The sequence below is a fragment of the Protopterus annectens genome, chromosome 1.part1 (assembly GCF_019279795.1).
Source record: "Protopterus annectens isolate FY-2018-M chromosome 1.part1, PAN1.0, whole genome shotgun sequence".
NCBI lineage: Eukaryota > Metazoa > Chordata > Ceratodontiformes > Protopteridae > Protopterus > Protopterus annectens.
In genome coordinates, this window is record NC_056726.1 from 1,855,086,784 (window position 1) to 1,855,111,667 (window position 24,884).

The window sequence follows — 24,884 nt, forward strand, 5'->3', positions numbered from 1 at the left end:
CTTTCAAACTTATCCTTTGTTCCAAACTTTCATTATCTTCTTTAACTAATCTATTAACTTCATACATTCTTTTAACAATTCCATATATCCCTTCTTGAGTTGTTACTTTTTTTCCTAATTTATCCTTATTATCAGGTTATTTTAGGGTGCTACCTCTTCTTTTCTTCCTTGTAAACAGTATTTTTATATAGTAAATTCTTAATTCTTACTTGATTTGTTTCATGTATTTCTTTCTCTTTTTCATATGAAGCTGTTTCTTTGTCGGTTCTTAAAATATTGCTTGGCTTACTATTTTATATTTTACCTGTTTTTTCTTATTCTCTCTATATTCTAAGAAGCATTTTTTATACTTTTCTTTAAGATATATCCACCAACTTGTCCAATTTTCATAAAACATTCTCATATTTATATGATCTTTCCATAACTTAATTATTTCTCTCCTAACCTCTTGCTTTAATTCTTTTTCATTCATCCTTTTAATTTCTCTACCTATTTTTATATATTCTTCTTTCTCATGTACTTGTATCCATATTGCTATATGGTTTGAAAATCCTGTCTTTTTTATTCCTTTCTGCAAGATTTTTAACCTGTTATTAAGAAATAATCAATTTTAGTTTTAATCTCACTTCTTCTATAGCTCCAGTATATATTGTCCCATATATATAAATTGCCACATTTCATGATTTCATTTATTGTTTTTACATCACAACTATTTTTTTTACTTGTTCTTAAATTACAGAGTCTCCCATTAGTATTATATCCATATTAAGACAAACATAGTTAAGAATATTTTTGAACATTCTTTCTTTTTTTCCTTTTGACATATACATATATAGCAGTAGCTCTGTACACGTGTGTGTACCATCTTGTATCGTGATATGCCCTAATTCAGCTATAGAAACGTCTAATTTCTTGATATCTTTACAATATAGTATACGTATCCCTGAATAAGTGTCTATTCCCATATTCCATATGGTGGGTCCATCCCATAACTTATCTGTTTCCTTTCTTCCTCTGCAAATAATCTCGTATCCTGTAATACAATAATATGAGCAACTATTAAAACATACCATTCCAAAATTCCTATTCTAACATTTTTCTTGCTGTTAACCTTTAAAGCTAATACCTTCATCTTTTAATAGAAGTTAGTATGATATAGTTTTCATCATTTACCTTTTTTGGTTTCTTTTCTAATTATATTTTTGAATTTTCTTTTCCTTTCAGTCTTTTCCTTGTAGAGTTTTTCCTTTCCTTTTACTATTTGCCAATTCACATATTCTACTTCACTTGTGTCTGCTGACACTTCTTCCCTTTCTTTCTCCTTCTTTTGAGTTTATTTCTATATCTTATATCTCAATCTGCACTTCTTGTTCTTTACTTTTATTTTTATCCTGGTCTCCTTTTTTGTACATCTCCTTTTTCCATAGTCTGTACATTTTCTTCACATTCTAACCATACATGCCCAGTGTTACCACATTTTTTGCATTTGAAATCACATTTTTTAGCCTCGTGTCCAGTTTTACCACATATAAAACATTTTCATTTGTCACATCCATTAATCAAATGATCATCTTTTCCACAGGAAAAAAAAAAAGTTTTAAGCTGTCCTCTCTATTTCACAAAACCCCTATTACCATTTACATTAATAACACTCAGAATATGTATTACATTGTCATTTTCCATTTTTAGTATAACTCCACATTCCTATTTCTTAGTCCATAAACCCCTTTCATCATAAATTTTTGTTGTGTCCATTACATCTTTACATAAGCATAATAAATGTTCTTTTAAGTCCTGTACATCAATTTCAGTTCTGAATTGCACCATAACTCTTTTTTTGTCTCTCTAAAAAAACAATTGTACCACATACCCTGACCATTGATTGTTGTTCTTCCTTAGTTCGTATTTTTCTATAAAGTTTCCATGGCCTGTCCAGTCTCAAATATTATGTCATAAAAATGTCTCTTTATTGATAAGAGGCTCTTTCCTCTTTTGCTGTAACACCCAGTGGTGCAATCACCGAATTTCAAACTTCATACCTGTCTAATCCTTTTTCTTTTTTTTACTGCTTACTCACACTGTGTACTTTTTCTTTGTCTCCATCTCCTTGACCCTTCTTTCTCCCTCCTTCACTGTTTGTTCATATGGCTTCTTTCCACCTACTTTTTTAGCATTCTCTCCTTGCTGTATTTTGTCCATTATCTCACCCCAAGATACTACAACTTCGCTGTCCAGTTTGCTTTGGTTTACGCGTTCTTTAAAAAAAACACCCCACAACCCCCTGGATTAAAGGGTTGTAATATTACACTCTTGTTGACTCTCCATCTCCTCCTCTAACAGTTTCTTTGGAAACAGGTCTTCTGAATCCATACTTGTTTCTACCATAACCTCTGATGCATTCCTCTGCTTGGTTTTCTCCTTCTCCTCTGATACAGATGTTTCCTCCATCTCTTCCACCTCCCTCACCTTCATATTACTTTTAGCTGTTTGCAACATCATCTATGCTCTCATATTTTCATTCTCACTTTTTCTGTTAAATTCACAGTCTCCAGGGGAAGTTCTGTGTTGGGACCCCTCCTGTTCGGTATATACTTCTCTGAAGTGAAGGCTAATGTTGTGGGCCGCTGGCTCATCAAGTTTGCTGATGACTGTAAGTTGGGAGTAGTCACTGAATCCCCAAAGGATGTTCACATCTTACAAACAGGCCTAAAAATGATAAATGGCTGGTGCCAAAACCATGGTCTGAGACTAAATGTTAAAAAATGCATAATTATACCCTTGGTAAATCAAAAATCCCTGCAAATTATAATATTGGTAGCACACTCCTAAACATGGTAAGGGACATAGAAACACAGATAGATAGTAACCTAAACTTTGACCATAAGGTAGCTGCAGTAGTGAGGAAATCCTTCTGTGTGGCTCAACCTATAAGTAAAGGCATGGCATCAAGATCAAAGGAAGTCATAGTGCCATTGTACTCGGTCCTCATCAGGCCCATAATTGAGTACACTGCTCCCTTCTGCATGTGAATGTACCTTACCAGGCACTTACACCAATTTGAGCAACACTAGAAGTTTCTTACTAAACAAAAAAAAATACAATGTGTAAGACACATGTCTTATGCAGACTAACTAAAGCCCATATCCCTTTACGCAGTCTCATATCATTCAGCCTCATATTTATTGAGAGGGGACTTATGCCTAACCTACAAAGCATTCTCTGAGCCAGCCCTGATGAAAGTGTTACATATTCACAAGAAAGATTATACAGGGGTTATGCGTTCCATGGACCTGAACCTTATTTTTGACTCTAAGAGAACTTGCTGGAGAGACATATTCATATCCCAAAGGCTACCTCGTCTATGGAATAAACTCCCCATCGTCATAATACAAAGACTTTCACTCACTCTCTTCAAAAAAGAATTTAAATAAATGGATGGGGAACCATAAATTCCCTCCTGGGGTACTGTCATGTCCCTTATGGACAGAGGCAGTCTGTAAAATGACTCAGGGCTCCAGCACCCAAAGACCCACTACCCTGATACTACCCCATCCCATATCTGGGGAACTGAGATATAATATTGTCATATCCTGGGTATTATTAGCTAGGCATGTAAAGGCTGTTCTGCCACTATCCTAGTAATCACCTATGAACCTATGAAAAGAGGCTACTAGCCTAGCGAGACAAACCCAGCCAACAGGAATAAATAAACAAATTCTACCCTCAGAGAATTGGTAAGGTTGCCACGTGGTCATCTAGGCACACTTTTTCAAAGAGTTATACATTGTATGTCAAGTCTATGGGCAGATCAAGATCTGCTTTTGCAGTATTCAACTTTCCATTTATAGGACCTGTAAAATGCACTGATGTTAAGTTGTCTATCTCGCCTTCATTCTTGCTGGATGGGTTCGGAGCTGACCTCGGCTCCGACTCGGCCACTCTAAAAGCTCGAGAGTTGGTTCCACCAGCTCGAGGCTCCCCTTATATCCCACAATGCTAGGCGTGAGTTACCTCAGATCTCGTTTGCCGCTACAGCTATCGAGGTGTGTTTTCTACCAGCTCCAGGTTAGTGAAAGTTAGACTAGTTTAAATTCTTTAGACTTAAGCTAGCTTAGTGTATTTTTCTTTCCCCTTAGTGTAGTGGATATTATCCCTTCATATCCTTTATCCAGCCCCTTTTTCTAAAGAACTTATAGTTCTTTCCCTAAGGCCTTCGGCCTCCTTCCCTATCCTTAGGGTGTGTATGTGTTGATTAGGGAAGTTTAACTTAATTACCTTTAGTTTAAATATTCCCTTTGAATCCCTATCAGTGTAATCTGTGTGTGTTTTTTCTGTGTGTGATTACACTTAGGGTCCTTGAGTATGTCCAAGGATACAAAGGTCTCAGGCTTCAAGAAGTGTGACTCGTGCTGTCAGAAAATGTCTCTGACAGACGGTCAGACTTCTTGTGTATTGCCTGGGACCTTTACTTCTGCAGGACTCTTGTGCTGTATGCCATGGCTTCAGCCCTAGAGTCCTGCAGGAGAGAAAAAATAAACTCATTTTGAGGGGTTTAATTAAGCCTGAAGGTTCCCTCTCTGTGTCATCGGGGAAACCTTCTAAGGCTTCCAAGACCTCGGCTCCAGCTTCAGAGTCGTGGCCTAAGGCTTCGAAGCCAACTGCTTCATCGGCTCCGGCTGGAGCCGATGAGTCTTTGACTGCAGTATCTGTGGTTTCCTCGGCTCCGGCTGGAGCCGAGGCATTAGAAATTCCTGGGTCGGCTCCGATCAGACCATCGGAGCCGACATCTAGAAAGAGATCGAGGTCACCGTCCCTTGGCTCCGTTCATTCGGCTCCAGCGTCTCCCTTGCTGTCTGAACGGAGCCACAGATCTCACTCCTCCAGGTCATCGAGGCTCTCAGATCACGACCTCCAGAGGGTAGTGAGTAGACTTTTGAAGTCCGAGGCACTGGCCTAAATGCTCCAGAGTCCGACTCATCAGTCGATGCCTCAACTAGTTCCAATAAATATTCCTCCTCCGACTCCTTTGAGCTCGGGCCGGGCGCCTCGGGACCGAGACTGTGGTAGCGTCGGCGCCGATACAATTGTCTTCGGCTCCGCCATCGGCTCCGATTTCTTCTTTGAAGAATCTCGGCACCGGCTTCCTCGTCAGCTCGAGGGGTGAGTGGCATCCGACCCTTGTCCGACCCCCCTCTCCCTCTCGGTGCTTCGGCGCTGGTGAGTTCGGCTCCGACATCGGCCTCGGAGCCATCTCTGTCGGTGCCGAGGAGATTCTCAGCTTCGGAGCGGGACCTCTGGCTCTGCCGGACAGGGGTGCATTCGAGGTCATGCGGAGTGTGTTGGAACCTTGTTCGACTCCACAGTCGGCTCCGTCCGCCCCTCCCTCTTCGGTGCCTTTGGTTATGTCGACTCACTCCCTCATCCCAGACCGCAGAGAGCTAGCTCCTCAAGAATCCCCTGTGGGGATCTCATCCTCTTCCGAGGCCTCCCCTGAATTGGCAGGGGAGCCCCCTAGGAAGAGAAAGTTTAAGAGGAAGCACATAGACTCACCTGAGTCTGTCACCTCTGACACAGATTTAGAGGATTCCGAGGGTTCTCCACGTTCCCCTTCTGAAGATGTCTCTTTTGCAGACATTCTAGAGATCCTGAAACAGAGGGGAAATTTACCAGCCCTTAACCCTTCGGAGGATGAATCTGTGTATCTTGAGGCATTTGGCTCTCGCCCTTCCACCTCCTGGGTGTCCCCCCCCCTTTGATCCCCTCATGCAGGTGGTTGCAAAGAAGGCCTGGACGGCTCCTGATTCAGTGGACCCTACCCCCAGGAGACCTTCCAAATTTATAACAGCACCAACTGACAAGCAATTTCTCACAAAAGGTGTTTCTGTGGATGCTATGGTGGTAGCTGCTGCCACCAAGAAGGAACTAGCTGATCCTTCAGTGCCTGTTCATCCCCCTAACAAAGAATCTAGGTCTATGGACAGGTACGGGAAGCGGATGTTCTCGTCAGCGACCTTTGCTATGCTCGCTGAATTACCTATGCCATTTTACTCGTCTTCAAAGAGACTTGATCAAAGAAGCGAGTGACATGTTGAAGGATCCTACGGCTGCGGGTTTTCAGGACAAGATGAACACTCAGCTGGCTACCCTGAACTCCATAGCTAACTCCTCCATGCGCCTCCTCTTATGCGGCTGATGGAGCGAGCAGGGCCGCAGGGACAGGTGTGGCCTTACACAGGCATGCCTGGATGCGGCTATGCAACTTTGCGGACCCCTTTAAAACGTCATTCACTAATTCCCCATTTGATGGATCATCTCTTTTTGGTCCTCAAGTGAAAGAAACCTTGACTAGGTGCGAGACAGATGGCAAGACTCTTTCTGCCGTCGTTGTCCGTTTCTCCACTCCTTCTAGGCCTTACCCCAAAGGCCAGAAAGGTGGAAAAATGTGGTTCCGCAAACAATCTCAAGGGACTTCGCCTGACGCACAGAGTCGGTTCCCCGCCAGAGGCAGAGGGGAACAACAATGGTAGACGTCGCCCTAGAGGCAGGGGGGGTCCGCAGAACCAGGGCAACCGAGAAGCCTTCTCTGATAAGCCCTTTCAGCATCCCTGAGGTGTTGCCCGACTGCCCACCTTCGGAGGCAGTCGGGGGAAGATTGTCACTGTACCCAGAAGCCTGGCTATCCCTGACTCAAGACAAATGGGTACAGTCCATCATTTCCGAAGGCTATTCCATTCCCTTTGTTCGCATTCCAAACCAATCAAAAATTCCCTTCCAGATGTTCCACCCGCTCAAAGGGATCTTGCAGCTTTGGAAATTTCAAAGCTGCTTGCAAAAAGAGCAATACAGCCAGTTCCAGCAGACCAGCAAGGATCAGGAATCTACTCCAGGTTCTTTTAGTTCCAAAGAAAACAGGGACTGGAGACCAATTTTGGATCTCAGTATCTTGAACAAGTCAGTCAAGAAAACAAGATTTCGGATGGTCACGCTGCAGTCCATCCTTCCCCTATTGGGAAAGGGAAACTGGATGTGCTCTATAGACCTTCAGGATGCGTACTATCACATAAAAATGAACAGACGCTCCAGAAGATTCCTCCGCTTCAGGCTGGGAACCAGTCATTTTCAATTCAGGGCCCTGCCCTTTGGTCTCACCACTGCCCCCCGGGTGTTTACCAAATGCATGGCAGTGGTAGCTTCTCACCTGAGATGTCAAGGATTCCAGGTGTTTCCATATTTGGACGACTGGCTCCTCACAGCTCCCACCAAGCATCTTCTTCTATTGGCCAGGGACTACACCTTTCGCATTTGTCAAAATTTAGGCATTTCAATAAATTGCGAAAAGTCTGTTTTGTCGCCTTGTCATACTATTACCTTCATAGGCGCAAATCTAGACACAATCAACATGTCTGCGAGACTAACAGATCAGAGAATAACAGACATACACAAACTGGTCTCGCTCCTCTTCAGCAGCAACAGAATCAAAGCCAGGTTAGTTCTGAAAGTGTTGGGGATTATGGCGGCTGCCATACCTCTGCTTCCATTAGCCAGATTCCACATGAGAATCCTTCATTGGATGCTCTTCACGCAATGGTCATACCAGCAACTTCCGATGTCCCACACCATCATGATTACGCAAACATGCAAAAATCATCTTCTGTGGTGGATGTCTTCCCCTCAGCTCTTGTTGGGAAGACCCTTTGTCCCTTCCCCTCCGGTTGCTACTCTGACAACGGACGCTTCCCTGATCGGGTGGGGGGGGGCATTATCAGGGCAGAACTGTCCAGGGCACATGGCAACCAGACGAATGCCACTTGCACATAAATGTTCTAGAGATGAGAGCAGTGCTTTTAGCGTTGCAAGCCCTTCAAGACTCTCTTCCCTTGGGAACGATAGCAATCCAGACGGACAATATGTCTGTAGTGTGGTATATCAACAAACAAGGCGGAACCAGGTCCTACCCCCTGTGTCGAGAAGCACTCAGACTGTGGCAATGGGCGATTTCTTCTCAGCGGTTTCTGATAGCAACGCACATTCCCGGGAGGTCCAATCAAATCGCGGACAAATTGAGAAGAGCTATCCTCATGCCTCACGAGTGGTCTCTGAAAGACTCTGTTGTGAGAGAAATTTTTCTCAAGTGGGGTCAGCCTTGCTGCGACCTTTTTGCTACTCCCCAAAACAGCAAGTGCAGAGATTATTTCACCCTATTCCCGTTACCAGGCCAACCCAGCAGAGACGCTCTAGTCCAAGTTTGGCCCCGGGGACTTCTGTATGCATTTCCTCCCTTCCCACTAATCTCTCAAGTGATACAGAAAGCTATCGCTCAGAAGGCCTCGTTGATCCTCATTGCTCCTTACTGGCCTCGACAGGTTTGGTTCCCCTTTCTTCATCATTTTCTGTTGGAGCGACCTTGGCATCTGGACCTAGCTCCAGATCTTTTGATCCATCAGTCGGGTCAGTTTCATCGCTCCCTTCCCTCTCTGAACCTCACTGCTTGGTTCCTCCAGTTCCAACCTTAGCCAGGCTTCCTCAAATATCTCACTCTGTCCGAGATATTTTGATAGCTTCCCATAAATCTTCCACTCAAAAGATTTGAGTAAGTGGAAACGTTTCGCCTATTGGGCTCAAGGAAGGGACATAGATCCTTTCACTGCTTCCATCCAAATGGTCCTTGATTTTCTAGCTGAACTCTTCCATGCAGGTTCATCTCCATCTACTTTTAAAGTTCAATTGGCAGCTATTTCTAACTTTCATGTGGGCATTTCAGAGTCTGCCATAATGTCCCACAAGCTTTGCAAAGCATTTTTGAAGGGAGTTTTTCTTCTCAGACCTCCTATAAGAAATCCTCCTCCTCCTTGGGACCTAAATTTAGTTCTTAGTTCTTTGATTCTTTCCCCTTTCGAACCTGCAGCCTCCTGTTCTTTAAAATTGCTATCATGGAAGACACTCTTTCTGGTAGCTATTACTTCAGCTAGAAGAGTTTCGGAACTTCATGCACTCAGCTGTCGACCTCCTTATGTGTTGTTCCATAAGGACAAGGTATCTTTACGAACCAACCCGTCCTTTTTACCTAAGATAGCCTCGGCGTCTAACCTAAATCAAAGCATTGACCTTCCTGTGTTTTTTCCAGAATATTCTAACAGGTCTGAGCAGAAATTGCATTGGCTAGATGTTCATCGTCAGTTAAGGTACTATTTAGATAGAACCAAACAATTCAGAAAATCTGACCAGCTGTTTGTCTCTTATGCAGAAGGCAGAAAGGGACTTTCAGTTTCAAAGGTATCATTATCTAGATGGCTAACATCTCTGATTTCCCTTGTTTATGAAATTAGACACCAAAAGCTGCCTAACAAACATAAAGCCCATTCTACCAGAGCTTTGGCTACTTCTATAGCCTTCCAAGACAGACTGCCTATTGACACCATTTGTGCAGCGGCTACTTGGGCTACTCCTCACACTTTCATTTCTCATTATAAGTTGGATTTGGCTTCTAGGCATAGAGCTAACTTTGGTTCCACTGTTCTCAAGAGTCTGTTCCGTTAGGCCACCCGGGACAAGGTGCTAGGGACGCGGTCCCATCCAGCAAGAATGAAGGCGAGATAGACAACTTAACATATAGAAGTTATGTTCTTACCATAACGTTCCATGTTAGTTGTCTTCTTCTCGCCTTCTTGTGTCCCACCCTCCTTCCCCCTGGCCTGGACAGACCTAGAGGAGTTTTGATTGTGACCTCTCTTTCTACCACCTCTTACTTTAGGTATATGCTGCTGTGCATATTTTCCTGGATCAGGATGTAGGTCACCCTTCTCTTCTCCCTGGTTTATAGAGGTGGACTTTGTTTATAGTTATTCTGTTACTATTATAAGCTGGGCCTAGCTTACAAACGAGATCTGAGGTAACTCACGCCTAGCATTGTGGGATGTAAGGGGAGCCTCGAGCCGGTGGAACCAACTCTCAAGCTTTTAGAGTGGCCGAGTCGGAGCCAAGGTCGGCTCCGAACCCATCCAGCAAGAAGAAGGCGAGAAGAAGACAACTAACATGGAAAGTTATGGTAAGAACATAACTTCTATTTTTGTGTTCTCCAAATCCTACGCATAATTTCCTATAACAGTGATCCTAATGACATAATGGCATACACAATACAATTGTGTGATAAGTCCACCCACACAGTAAATGCTCAAGTAGCATTATTATTATAGAACAGACTCCCTCCATCCTCTGAGTACTTGATGCATACTGAGTCTGGTAAACTTGTATACTTAGGTTGTATTGTGGTTCCTTCTCAGGTATTACATATATTCTTTATATAGTTTCCCAGTAGTCATAAAACCAAGTGTTGTTCTTTTGATAGAGCTTTGAAAATCATTTGATTTATGTGCTGTACAGAGTCGTGTTTTTATATGCATATGTATGATATACAGAGCTGTGTTTTTAATATGCATGCATGAACACTACTTCACAGGTTCATAGGATGATACTAGGCTATTGACCAGGAGGCTCTTATAAGTCTAGCCAAGAATTTCACCCATGTTGCCACAAAGTCAGTACCTGTTTTCCCTGTCCAGCAAAGACACAGGTGGGATCCCAGGGGGTATATTTTCTGTTTTCCATCCCTTCATCCAGGTTCCTGTTAGAGGGCTAGTGAGGTACTCTGCTTGACATGGAAAGGAAGTGTATTCCAAAGGTGGGAGAGTCACAGGGACACAAATCTATCCCACCAACAAGTTCTATTAATGTCACAGACCAGGTTGAGACCTTGCGTGTGGGTTGTGCGAGTGGAGTTTGACTTACGGATATACAGCAACTCCATCAAAGCTGAGTCTGAGACGGCCTTGTATGCCAGTCACAGATCACCTCTGAGCAGTTTGTACGAGACTGATTAGAGGAGACAGGGCTTTTAGCCTATCTGTATAGGATATGCGTTTGAAACCCTGGATTTTCCTGGTCAGGAACCTCTGTGGTCTCTCTAACTGCTGCATGTACTTGGCGAGGTACATGCCGAAGGGGACATTGTACTCAATAATGGGTCTGATAAGGGAGGAGTAAAGGGATGTTATGACTTTCTTGTTCCTGGATGAAATATCCTTACTTATGAGGTGGGCCATGTAGAAAGCCTTCTGTACAATGGAGGCAACATGGTGGTCAAGTCAGGTTACTGTCAACCTGGGTGCCCAAATCCCTCACGACTGATTGCCTGCTTAATGTGATAATTAGTGGGGACCCCATTTTACCCAAAGGGGATAGCAGTTGGAGATATCTGCTTCCTCTCCCATGAAGCTACAATAGTCTGCCTCTCTCCTCCACTGGATCCAGATCCATTTAGAGTGCCTTCTCCTTTCTGGAAAGGCCCCAATCTCCCTCTCTGATGGTTACCCATTCTTCTAGGAGTTTGACCAAGAAAATGTGAAGAGACTGGGTGAGAAAGATTCTCTGTGTGCAGACTATCCCATGTATGTCCTCGGCTCCTACCGCGTCAGGTCAGGAGTTCTGTACTTACATCCTCCTCTGACTTCTTTTGAAACTTCAGATTTCTTGGGCCCAAGCTACACAGCTCCATCTGCTTTGGACCTGAAGATGACTTTATCATTGGATCCATTGTTTGCTCTGAGTTCTTTGTCTCAGATGGAGCCAGAGACCTCCCTGAGTCATAGTTGCCTAGTCGGTTCCAAGGTGTGGGATCAACTCCGAAGTTTTCAGAGCCATCCCTGCACCTGGGGGCTTTGGCTCATATGAGGTTGGCCTTGGCTTCTACCTCAAGAGGATTTTCCTCGGAGCAGGAAGGGACTAGGATCCAGAAGCTCACCCTCTCGGATCTGGAGTCCTGTCTCTCTCAGCGGAGATCAGCCTTTGAGATTTTGGAGAGAGCCATGTCTGCTTCAGCAGCTCAGATGGTCCCTACCTCCTCAGATCCTCAGTCCCCAACCCTGTTATCTCTGAGTACAAAGTTTTAAACTTTTCTCCACAGAGACAGCAAGTACCTAAACCCTAGGCTTCCCAGCAGGGCATTCCCATTTTTTCTGATCTCTCCAGAGCATCCCACTAAGGAAATCCCTAAGAAGAGACTGTGCAAGAGGAAGCACTTGGATTCCCTGGAGGAATTCATCACCGAAGACACAGACTTCGATGAGGGCAAAGGATCCCCAAAGTCATCTGCTGAAGATGTCGTCTTTGGAGACATCCTGGAAATCCTAAAACAGAGAGGTGACTGGAAGCCCAACAATCCTTTGTCTGAGGAGTCACTGTACCTGGAGGCTTTTGGTACCCACCTGTCTACCTCCTGGGTGACTCTGTCTGCCGACAGCCTCATTGAGTTGATCTCTTAGCTGGCATGGAAGGCCCCTGACACTGTTGAGCCAATTCCCCTGAGACCAGACAAAATAATTACTCCTCCTGGGGATAAACAATTCTGGACAAAAGGTGTGCCTGTAGATGCCATGGTCATGGTGATGGCCATGAAACAGGAACTAGCTGAGAAAAGTCCCTCTATCCATCCCCCAAATAAGGAGTCTCAGGGAATGGACAGATTTGGAAAGCATTTCTGTGCTTCAGCAAACTTCTCCTTATGGTCCTGCAAGTACCTGGCAGATTTCATTATGTTACAGAGGGATCTGATTAAAGAGCTTTCAGATACCCTACAGGATCCATATCTGAGGAAGTACAAGTCTTGGTTATGTTGTAGTTGGCTACCCTCTAATCTATTTCTAACTCTTCTATGAGGTGCATTTCACAAGGGACGAGTGTAGCAGTAGGTTCAGGCATTGCCATCAGGAGGTGGATGTTCTTGTGTGACTTTGTGTGGAGCCATTCAAGTCTACGTTTGTCAGTGCTCCTTTTGACAGCATATCCTTATTTGGCCCTAAGGTAAAACATTGTCCAGGTGTGAGAAAGATGGAAAGACCTTTTCTGCCCTGGATATATGTTTCTCCACTCCTCAGAGATCCTTCTGAAGGAATCAGTGGAGTAGTGGGAAATTGTGGTTCAGAAAATCCCAAAAGTCATTTCAAGACACACATGGCAGTAGTTCCCCTAGGGGCAGAGGGGGAAACTCGAATGGTAGACACCACCCTTGCAGCATAGGAGGCCCACAAAACCAAGGGTTCACAGATTCTTCCTTTGTCAGGTCTTTCCAGTGCTCCTGAACGGAGGCCTGATTGCCATACTCTGAAGGCAATCGGGAGTTGACTATACTTGCACCAGAGGTCCTGGCTTGATATAACATCAGATACTTGGGTGCAGAGGATAATTTCCAGGGGTTATATAATACCCTTTTCCCTTCCTCCTCCTGATGCAAAAAAATCCCAGATGTTCCACCCATTCAAAGGGAACAAGCAGCTATTCAGGTGCAAAAACTGCTAGAAAAATGAGTCATCCAAGAGGTCTCATCAGACCAAAAAGGATACTCAATATTATTTTTAGTGCCAAAGAAAACAGGGAACTGGAAACCAGTATTGGAACTCAGCAACTTGAGCAAGTCAGTTCAAAACAAATTCTGGATGGTCACGGTTCAGCCCATTCTTCTATTTCTGGAAAAGGATGACTGGATGTGCTCTATAGACCTTCAGGATGCACATTATCAGATAGAAATTAACAAATGATCCAGGAGGTGCTTACGCTTCTGGCTAGGAGCCAGTCATTATCAGTTCAGAGTAATGCCCTTTGGTCTCACCACAGCCCCCAGGGTATTTACCAAGTACATGGCAGTAGTGGCAGCTCACTTGAGACTGCATGGATTCTGGGTGTTTCAGTATCTAGACAACTGGCTCATTTCCACCCTTACCAGCCATCAACTGTTCGAGGTAAGAGGCAGCGTTCTCTAGACCTGTTTCTGTCTAGGGATAACAATAAACTACAAGAAATCATATCTGAAGCCGGGTCTATATTAAATCATCAAATGGTTAGAAAAGCAAACGATGATTTATCGACCCCATGTAAGCGAAAGCTTACAAACTTGAACGCTTAGAACAGCGATTTCTTTCCAAGGGAAAAATGTCGCTTTTTCAAAAAAATAGAAAACACGTAAACATAACATAAAGTGGAGGGCTTTCCCCCCACACCCCCCTACTTAAATATACCAAGTCCGACGAAGTGACAAAAACAGCAAAGTAACGGATGCGGCCAAGCGATTTCTTTCCCAGGGGAAAAATTCGCTTATATGCCGTTTCGTCATTTTGCCTTTTCGTCTTTTCAAGTTAGACCAAAACGCATTTGAAAGAATGCATCTTCGGTCATCTAATAAGAACCCACTGAAACCTACTCAAAGTTTAAACCTCATAGGAGTAATTTTAAACACAAAAGAGACAATAGCCTGACTCCTCCTAGGTTCGAAATAGTCAGGTCGCAAGTCACAAGGATAATATGCAGCGACAAAATTTCAGCTTGCCTGGTTCTTCAGGCTTTAGGTTTCATGGCAATAGCAATAATGTTATTTCCGCTGACCAGACTTCAAATGAGAATTCGGTAATGGCTGTTGGCAGTGTCGACTCAAATAAGAATCGCCAATATTTGCAAAAAAGATCTCAAATGGTGGATTCATTCAGATCAGATACTAGAAGGCTGCCCGTTTGTCCCCAGCCCAAGGCCACAGTGACCATGGATGCTTCCCAGCCAGGGTGGGGGTGGGGGGGCATTTTCTGGGCAAAACAGTACACTTAGTCCCCCACAGAGGCCAATTTGCATATTAATGTTCTATAGATGAAAGCAGTGGTTTTAGTGTTGCAGGCTTTCCAAGGTGCTTTTCTCTTAGGAACAATTGCAATTCAATCAGACAACATGTCAGTAGTCTTATCAACAAACAAAGAGGAACCAAATCCTACCCTATGTGTCGAGAAGCTCTGACTGGGGTGATCTCTTCCAACCACTATCTCATAGTAACTAATATTCCAGGGAAGTCCATTGTGATAGCAGACAAACTGAGTAGGTGCATTCTTTTACCCCATGAATGATCCCTCAATCAGAATGTGATGGAAAAGATACTTCGGCAATGGGGTCAGCCTTGCTGCAATCTTTTTGCTTCCGAAACAAAAAGTGCAGCAACTACTTTGCCCTGATCTCCATAAGCAATGAGTCACCAAGGGAAGCTCTTCTTCACATTTGACCTTCTGATCTCCTTTATGCCTTTCCCTCATCTCAATTAATCACAAAGTTTCTATAGAGAGTGACTGTGTTGAAGAGCAGAGTAATCATCATTGCACCATATTGGCCTCGACATATTTGGTTCCACTTTTTATGGCCTTACTTCAGCAACCATAGATTCTTGATCCAACTCCAGACCTCCTGTCTCACCTGACGGTCATGATTCATCCAGACATACCCAATCTCAGGCTGACAGCCTGGCTTCTCCAATTCCACTAATAGCCAGACAACCTATGGTCTCCTCTCCAGTTTAAAATATACTCATGTCTGCTTATAGGCCATCTACACATAAGATGTATTCCAGTAAATGGAAAAGATTCATTCACTGGTCATTACAGAATAATATTGATCCCTTCTCTGCCCCAATTCTTAGGTTCATGGGTGTGTACTAGGGTAATGGCCCTGGAGCCTTTACAAGCCTAGCCAAACTCATGATATTCTTAACTTTTTAGCCCAACTTTTCAATGAAGGGTCCTCTTCTTCAACTATCAAAGTTCAGCTGGCAGCAATATCCAATTTTTACATTGGTTTCCAGGGTTCCTCACTTGCTTCTCATAAACTCTGCAAAGCATTTTTAAAAGGAACTCTCCTTTTGAAGCCCCCATATAAAGATCCTACTCTCCCTTGGGACCTGAATTTAGTGCTGCAGGGTATTATGCACCCACCTTTCGAACAAGCAGCTAAGTGTGATCTCAAATTTCTTTCTTGGATGACTCTTCTTGGTTGCCCTAACATATGCAAGAAGAATTTCTGAAATTCAAGCCTTATCTTCCAAGCCAGCATATTTGATTTTTCACAAGACAGAGTATCTCTCCATACTAATTAAACCTTTTTACTGAAAGTTGTATCAGACATGAGTATCAAACAGTCCATCAATTTACCAGCAGTTTTTCCAAAATTGAGAACAAAGTGAATACTTGTTATATTTGTTAGATGTTCACAGACAGTTACATTTTTACCTTCATAGAATTAAGGATTTCAGGAAATCTGATCAACTGTTTGTTTCTTTCTCAGATGTTAGGTTAGGTAAACCAGTCATCAAAGTTACCATGTTCAGATGGCCTACCAGTTGCATTACTTTCATTTATGCCCTTTTGGGCATGGCATGCCATTGCCAAAATTCTTACAAGACCATCTGTTTTTCAAACTAGGGCCTGAAAGGGAGGGAGAGGTGAAATGTGTACAGCAGCAGCCTGAGCTACTCCTCATATTTTTGTTACTCACTGCAAATTAGATATGTTCTCCAGGGGTAGATCATCATTCGGTTCAATGGTGCTGAGGAACCTCTTTCTCTGAGTCCACCCAAGCTGGGGACTCTGTTCCATAGGTTGAGGACAGAACGGAAATTGACAACATCAGATAAAGAAGTATTGTACTCACCATAAAGTTCCGTCTTTGTTGTCCATTTTCATTCTTCCTCATCTCACCACCTGCCTGCCCTCTGCCTTTGAACTCCTAGTTGAACGGGTAGTATTGGTTGGGAACTTACCTTCTCCTGAGCTCCAGATATGGCCTCCTTGTATACTTCTGATATTTCCACTTACTTCTATTAGTAGACAAGATCTGAGGTACTTAGGAAGGGTGCATTATGGGTAAGGGAGAAGCTCGAGAGTTTTTAGGTTACCACGAGCTATTATAATGTCTGAGTGGGATCCAAACCCATTGGATGAGGAAGAATGAAAATGGACAATACAGATGGGACATTATGGTGAGTACATAACTTCTTCCACCCCCCCCCCCCGGACTTCCCCTTGTCCACCAGGTCTGCTGAGCTTTTTTTTTCTCCCCCTAGGCTAACTCAAATCCATGTTTGGGGCTAGTGAGGTGCCTGGGAAGTGTCATCTTGCTGCCAGGTAGTGTTTTTCCATGCCTTACCATCCTTTCTTTTTGCATGGTCTCGTAATATCCAGGGCCAGATACGCAATTGCATGCTCACATATTGCCCCACCTCTGCAGCAACTTGGCAGTGCTCCTGCTGCCCTCAGGACAGTACCTCCTCCTTACCTCCCGCTCTCACTAGGGATCAACTGTGAGGTATATTTGAGCACATACCTTTCCAAGCTGGAGGGGCATGCACATCTCCTTCTTGCCTGTGCCTCAGTCACCCCAGCTGCTACTTGAACTAGTGTCGTTTAGGCCATAGCCAGGGGTTTATCCCTATACACCATGGTGCTCATTGTAGGAAAGCACACTGGTAGCTGCATTTTATGGTTGTGTTTTCTTCGAAATGTAAATGGTTTGAGACTGCAACCATATGCTCTAGGGATTTTCTGACTACTGCAAAGACCTGGTCAAAGATAAATGCCAACGTTAATCTCTCAGCCGCTACCCTTGAATGGTTTTCCAGTTGCATCTCAGATAGAATGCAATCAGTAAGATGGCACTCCTCCTGATCCCCTTTCCTCCCCATTCATACAGGCATTCCTCAGGGCTCCATCCTGGGACCCCTTCTTTTCAATATTTTCAACAATGATCTCCACACCTCCTGCCCTCACTCCTTTCTTATACAGTATGCAGACTATTCAGCTCTCATTTCCTCTTCTGAAAGTATTTCTTGGCTTCATGCTCAAGACTCATTTATCTTTGTTGAAATATGGCTCACTGAAAACCAGCTTATTCTTAATCCTAAAAAAGCTAAACTCTTACTCTTTCTTCCGAAATCCCTCTCTCACTTCAAACCTACCTTCTCCATCTCTTCCTTAAATAACACCACCATAAATGTTGAACCTCAAGCTAAGCTACTCTGTATGACAATAGATGATGAACTAAAACTCGACCTCCACATCCAATAGTCTATTAAAAAAACAAGCAAAAATTCGAGTTTCCTATATCAAAATAGTAAATGCCTTTAAGTGTATCCCTGGCCCAAGCTTATTTACTCCACAGTCTACTATATGCTGCCCCAATCCTTACCAACCTGCAGTCCTCATTAACCACTTAGCTGGAACAAACATACCATAAACTTGCCAGATTTGCAGCAAACCTACCACATACATCTCACCAACTCCTGGCTCTGAAGCACCTAGAGTGGCTTGAATTCCCCTACCTACTTCAGTTTTATCAACTTCATACTACTCACTTTCTACTCAACAAACCCAATGCCTGCCCCTCACCAACCAACCTCATATCTTTCAACACACGCACACGCCCTCCCCGATGCACTGACCAACATCTTCTCCAAGTATATAAACCCAATAAGGTTATAGGAGCACTGTTATATAAATATCCAGTATCTCAAAATTGGAACAAACTCCCACCCACCTTAAGAAAGATTACTCATACCAACTCTTTCAAAAAAGAACTAAAATCTATCTAGCTGACCCTTGGATTTGCCCTTGCCATGCCCCTACTTGAACCCTAACCCCCATCCCTCTACCTCCCTCTCTCCCAACCACCTCAAATTGACCCTCACACAAGTTATTTAGCCTTAATGATTAATAGATGGATGTTAAGTTGTCAATCTCGCCTTCATTCTTGCTGGATGGGTTCAGAGCCGATCCTCGGCTGCGACTTGGCCGCTTATTAAAGCTCGAGAGCTAATTTTACCGGCTTGAGGCAACCCTATATCCCATGATGCTAGGCGATAACTACCCAGATCTCGTTTGCCGCTTTCGCTTGCGAGGTGCGTTTTTACCGGCTCTTGGTAAGTTTTCAAATTTCAGACTTTTAGTCACCCTTTTTTGTCTTAGTTCCACTCCTTTTATTGTTTTAACTTGCAATGGTTAATTTTAAACCCTATTCCCCGTTAGTACCTGTATTTCCCTTATCCCAGTTATATATCCCTTCCCCTAGGTTAGGCCGTAAGCCTGCCCCTTTCCAAATTCTTGTCAGGGATTCTGTGGAGTGTTTGGGTGTGTTAGTATCCCTGTTTTTTATTATTTATATTTGGATTGGGTGTTTGTGTGTGTTTTTTTACTCTGGTGCTCCCTCGACACTGTTATGTCGAAGGACACAAAGGTCTCAGGCTTCAAGAAGTGTGACTCGTGCTGTCAGAAAATATCTCTGACAGACGGTCACACTTCTTATGTTTACTGCCTGGGACCCCTGCACCTGCAGGACTCTTGTTCTGTGTGCCACGCATTCAGCCCAAGAGTCCTGCAGGAGCTAAGGAACAAATTAATATTGAGGGGCTTGTTAAAGCCCGAGAGCTCCCTGACTACGTCTGCGCCGGGGAAGCCCTCGAAGCCAGCAAAGCCGTCGGCTCCGAGTCCCAAGCCGTCGGCTGCTGGCTCACTTTCTGTGACAAGATCGGCTCCGGCCTGAGCCGATCCTTCTGTGTCACAGCTTCCAATATCGGCTCCACTCGGCGCCGATACCGCTGAATCTTTGCACTCATGGTCGGCTCCGGCTGGGGCCGACGTATCCTCGGCTCCGTTGGCTCCATCCACCTCCAGAAAGAGGTCAAGATCCCCATCGTTGGAGTCTATCCATTCGGCTCCGAGATCATCCCTGCTCTCTGAGCGGAGCCATCAGAGCCGATCTTCTCGGTTGTCCAGGCTTTCTGACCATGACATTGAGAGAGTGGTGAGTAGGCTATTAAAGTCTCAGGCATTGGCCCAAATGCTCCGTAGCCCGTCTCAACAGACGGTAGCTATTAAAAATCCACCTATTATTCCTCCTTCGACTCTCCCCCCAGAGTTCGGAGCCGTGACTGTTGTGGCGTCGGAGCCGATACCTCCCCCTTTGGCTCTGTCATCCTCTGCTCCGATCTCCTCCTTGATGCCTTCATTGGAGGGATCCGGGCATCTGGTCTCTCTCGCCGGCTCCGAGGGGGTGAGTGGCATCGGACCCTTGTCCGACCCCTTTCTCCCTCTCGGAGCATCGGCGCTGGAGAGCTCGGCCCCGACATTGGCCTTGGAGCCGTCCCTGTCGGTGCGGTCTGGGGTTCCTACCTCTTCGGAGCGGGAGCCCTCTGGCCTCTCTGATGGGGGAGTCTTCGAGGTGATGAGGAGTGTACTAGCCCCAGGGCATAGTCAACGGTCAGTTCCATCAGCTCCTCCCACTACAGTGCCTGCTGACATCTCTTCCCACTCTCTTGCTCCCGGGCTCAGAGATCCAATGCCTCAGGTTTTCCCACTGGGAATATCTTCCTCTTCCGAGGCTTCTCTTGACCCGTCAGGTGAGCCTCCGCGTAAGAGGACATGTAAGAGGAAACATCTGGGCTCCCCCGAGTCTATTACATCCGATACCGACTTGGATGAGTTGGAGAGATCCCCAAGGTCCTCCTCTGAGGATGTCTCTTTCTCAGACATCCTTGAAATCCTTAAGCAGAGGGGGAACTGGCCTTCCCTTAATCCTTCCGAGGACGAGTCTGTTTACCTGGAGGCGTTTGGTTCTCGACCCTCCACCTCCTGGGTGTCTCCGCCTTTCGACCCCCTTATGGATGTGGTGGCTCGGAAGGCGTGGATGGCCCCGGATTCGGTGGAACCCACTCCTCGAAGGCCTTCTAAATTCATTACGATCCCAGCTGATAGGCAATTTTTGAGAAAAGGTGTCCCGGTTGATGCCATGGTGGTGGCTGCAGCCACCAAGAAGGAACAAGCCGATCCTTCAGTAACTATCCATCCTCCTAACAAGGATTCTAGGACTATGGATAGGTATGGTAAGCGGATGTTTTCTTCAGCGACCTTTGCCATGCAGTCGCTGAATTACTTGTGTCACTTCACCCACCTTCAGAGAGATGTTCTCAAAGAGTTGGGAGAAGTTTTACAGGATCCGTCAGCTGCTGGGTCCCAGGATAAAATTAACTCACAGCTAGGAACCCTAAACTCTATTGTTAACTCCTCCATGCGGCTCATTTCATATGCAGCCGATGGAGCGAGTAGGGGCGCAGGCACAGGAGTGGCATTAAGACGTCATGCCTGGATGCGGCTTTGTAATTTTGCAGACCCCTTCAAGGCGTCCTTCACAAATTCCCCCTTTGATGGTTCGACCTTGTTTGGACCTCAAGTGAAAGACACCTTGACCAGAAGCGAACAAGATGGCAAGACTCTTTCTGCCATAGGAGTCTGTTTCTCCACCCCTTCAAGACCATACCCTAAGGGTCAGAAGGGTGGGAAAATGTGGTTCCGCAAATCTCAAGGAGTCTTGCCTGACGCACAAGGTCAGTTTACCCCCAGAGGCAGAGGGGGTAACAACAACAGATGCCACCCTAGGGGCAGAGGGGGTTCGCAGAATCAGGGTAGCAGGGAGCCTATCTCTGACAAACCCTTCCAGCATCCCTGAGATGTTGCCTGATTGTCCACCTTCGGAGGCAGTTGGGGGAAGATTGTCGCTGTACCCAAAAGCCTGGCTTTCCCTTACTCAAGACAAATGGGTACAGTCGATCATATCCGAGGGTTACAAAATTCCCTTTATCCAAACCCCACTACAGCAAAAGGGAACCCTTCCAGATGTTTCACCCGGTCTAAGGGAACTAGCAGTACCAGAGATTTCAAAACTGCTAGCAAAAAGAGCCATCCAGCCAGTCCCAGCAGACCAATTAGGATCCGGAATCTACTCAAGGTTCTTTTTGGTACCGAAAAAGACAGGGGACTGGAGACCAATATTAGATCTCAGCAAACTAAACAAGTTTGTAAAGAGAACAAGATTCCAGATGGTCACGTTACAGTCCATTCTACCCTTTGTGGGCAAGGACAATTGGATGTGCTCCGTGGAGCTTCAGGATGCGTACTATCACATCAAAATTCACAGGCGCTCCAGAAGGTTTCTCCGCTTTCGGCTGGGAGCCAGTCACTACCAATTCAGAGCCCTGCCCTTTGGTCTCACTACAGCCCCCAGAGTGTTCACCAAATGTATGGCAGCGGTTACGGCTCACCTGAGACATCAAGGATTCCAGGTGTTTCCATATCTAGACAACTGGCTCCTCACTGCCACCACCAGGCATCAACTTCTCCAAGTCAGAGATTACACCATTCACATTTGCAGAGGGCTAGGAATCTCTATAAATTTTGAAAAATCTGCCTTGTCGCCTTGTCAATCTATTACCTTTATAGGCGCCAATTTGGACACCGTACAACTTTCAGCAAAGTTAACAGATCAAAGGGTCTTAGATATTCAAAACCACATCCATGTTCTTCAGGGCGACAAAATTCAGGCCAGGTATGTCCTAAAAGTATTGGGTCTTATGGCGGCCGCTATAACACTTCTTCCCCTTGCCCGCTTTTACATGCGTCTCCTACAGTGGATGCTTTTCGCCCAATGGTCTTTTCAACGACTCCCTATGCATCACAAGATCATAACTCCAGCTTGCAAAAGGCATCTGTCCTGGTGGATATTGTCCCCTCAAGTCCATCAAGGCAGACCCTTTGTTCCTCCCTCCCTGGTCGCCACTGTTACATCGGATGTCTCCCTGATCGGGTGGGGGGGGGGCATTTTCAGGGCAGGATGGTCCATGGCACTTGGCAACCTTTTGAATGCCACCTGCATATAAATGTCCTGGAGATGAGAGCAGTGCTTTTAACGTTGCAAGCCCTCCATGACTCTTCCCCTGGGGACTATTGCAATCCAAATGGACAATATGTCCGTAGTGTGGTATATCAACAAGCAGGGCGGAACCAAGTCCTATCCCCTGTGTCGAGAGGCACTCAGACTTTGGCAGTGGGCAATCTCTTCTCAGCGGTTTCTGATAGCAACGCATATCCCTGGGAAGTCCAACATCATAGCGGACAGGTTGAGCAGAGCTATTCTCATGCCTCACGAGTGGTCTCTCAAACAATCTGTGACGGAAGAGATTTTTCAGAAGTGGGGCCTTCTTTGCTGCGATCTTTTTGCTACACCTCAAAACAGCAAATGCCCCGACTTCTTCATCCTCTTCCCCCTTCCAGGCCATCCCCCCAGAGACGCTCTAGTCCAAGATTGGCCCCGGGGACTTTTCTATGCTTTTCCACCTTTTCCTCTAATACCACAAGTAATTCAGAAAGCAACCGCCTTGAGAGCCAAGATGATTATCATTGCCCCTTATTGGCCTCGACAGATATGGTTTCCGTTCTTGCATCGTTATCTTTTGGTACAGCCTTGGCATCTGGACCCGGTTCCAGATCTTCTGACCCACCAGTCGGGGCAGCTGCACCAATCCATACCTTCGCTCAACCTCACTGCTTGGTTGCTCCACTTCCGTCCCTAGCCAGGCTTCCTATGATTTCTAATCCCGTCTGGGATATCATAGTAGCTTCCCTTATATCTTCCACCAGAAGGATTTACACTAGTAAATGGCAATGTTTCTCCTTCTGGGCAAAAGCTAGAAATATAGATCCCTTTACTGCTCCGATTCATTCGGTCTTGGACTTCCTAGCTGAAATTTTTCACTCAGGATCTTCTTCCTCCACAATAAAAGTTCAGTTGGCAGCCATTTCAAATTTTCATATAGGCTTGTCGGACCACAACATCATGTCCCATAAGCTTTGCAAAGCATTCCTTAGAGGTGTATTTTTACTTAAGCCTCCGATCAAAGACCCTCCACCACAGTGGGATCTAAATTTAGTCTTAACATCCTTTATTCTCCCCCCCCCCCTTTGAACCTGTGGCTTCCTGTTCATTTAAATTTCTTTCCTGGAAGACACTCTTCCTAGTCGCCATTACTTCTGCTAGGAGAGTATCTGAGCTTCATGCCCTCTGCATTCGTCCTCCCTACTTAATCTGCCACAAAGACAGAGATTCTCTAAGGACTAATCAGTCTTTCTTACCCAAGGTGGCGTTGCAGACAAACTTAAATCAATCTATTGATCTCCCAGTTTTTTTCCCAAATTATACTAATAGAGCGGAGCAAAAATTACATTATCTGGATGTTCATCGCCAGCTCCGGTATTATTTGGACAGAACCAAACAAATCAGGAAATCTGATCAACTGTTTTTATCGTATGCAGAGAACAGGAAAGGCCTTCCGGTATCTAAGGTAACCCTGTCTAGGTGGCTGTCTTCTGTGATTACATGTATTTATCAACTCAGAGGTAGAGAGTTGACTTCTAGGCCAAAAGCCCATTCAACTAGAGCACTAGCTACATCTACAGCTTTTCAAGCTAGACTACCAATAGACACTATTTGTGCAGCAGCCACATGGGCCTCTCCTCCTACCTTTGTTTCGCATTACAAATTGGACTTGGCCTCCAGAAACAGGGCAAATTTTGGTTCCACCGTTCTCGAGTCTGTTCCATTGAGCCACCCAGGATGAAGGTGCTAGGGACGCGGTCCCATCCAGCAAGAATGAAGGCGAGATTGACAACTTAACATTGAGAAGTTATGTACCTACCATAACGTTCCATGTTAGTTGTCTTCTCTCGCCTTCTTTCTTGCGTCCCGCCCACCATCCCCCTAGCCTGGACAGACCGAGAAGATTGTTCCTCTTCCTTGAAGAGTCCTGATCTAGCATTTCCAGCCAGATAGCTTGTCCTAGTGTCACTAGATTAGATTGGTTTCTTTGGCGGGATTATTCCCTTTTTCCTCCTCCTCTCCAGTTGGAGGACTATATTGCATAATTTTTCTTTAGCTACCAAACGAGATCTGGGTAGTTATCGCCTAGCATCATGGGATGTAGGGTTGCCTCGAGCCGGTAAAATTAGCTCTCGAGCTTTAGTAAGTGGCCGAGTCGGAGCCGAGGATCGGCTCCGAACCCATCCAGCAAGAAAGAAGGTGAGAGAAGACAACTAACGTGGAACGTTATGGTAGGTACATAACTTCTCATTATGCTATAATGAGAGCTTTGGCTTATCTTTTTCATTATCATTTTTTACTCTGTGTGTATGTGTGTGTGTGTGTGTGTT

The 24,884-nt window shown here is 45.0% G+C and overlaps 1 protein-coding gene across 1 annotated transcript in view; it reads left to right on the forward strand.

Annotated features, from left to right (window-relative positions):
* The window catches only part of KIF6 (kinesin family member 6), a 4,303,753-nt gene that overhangs the window by 1,302,283 nt on the left and 2,976,586 nt on the right, over window positions 1-24,884 (forward strand). The window lies entirely within an intron of this gene.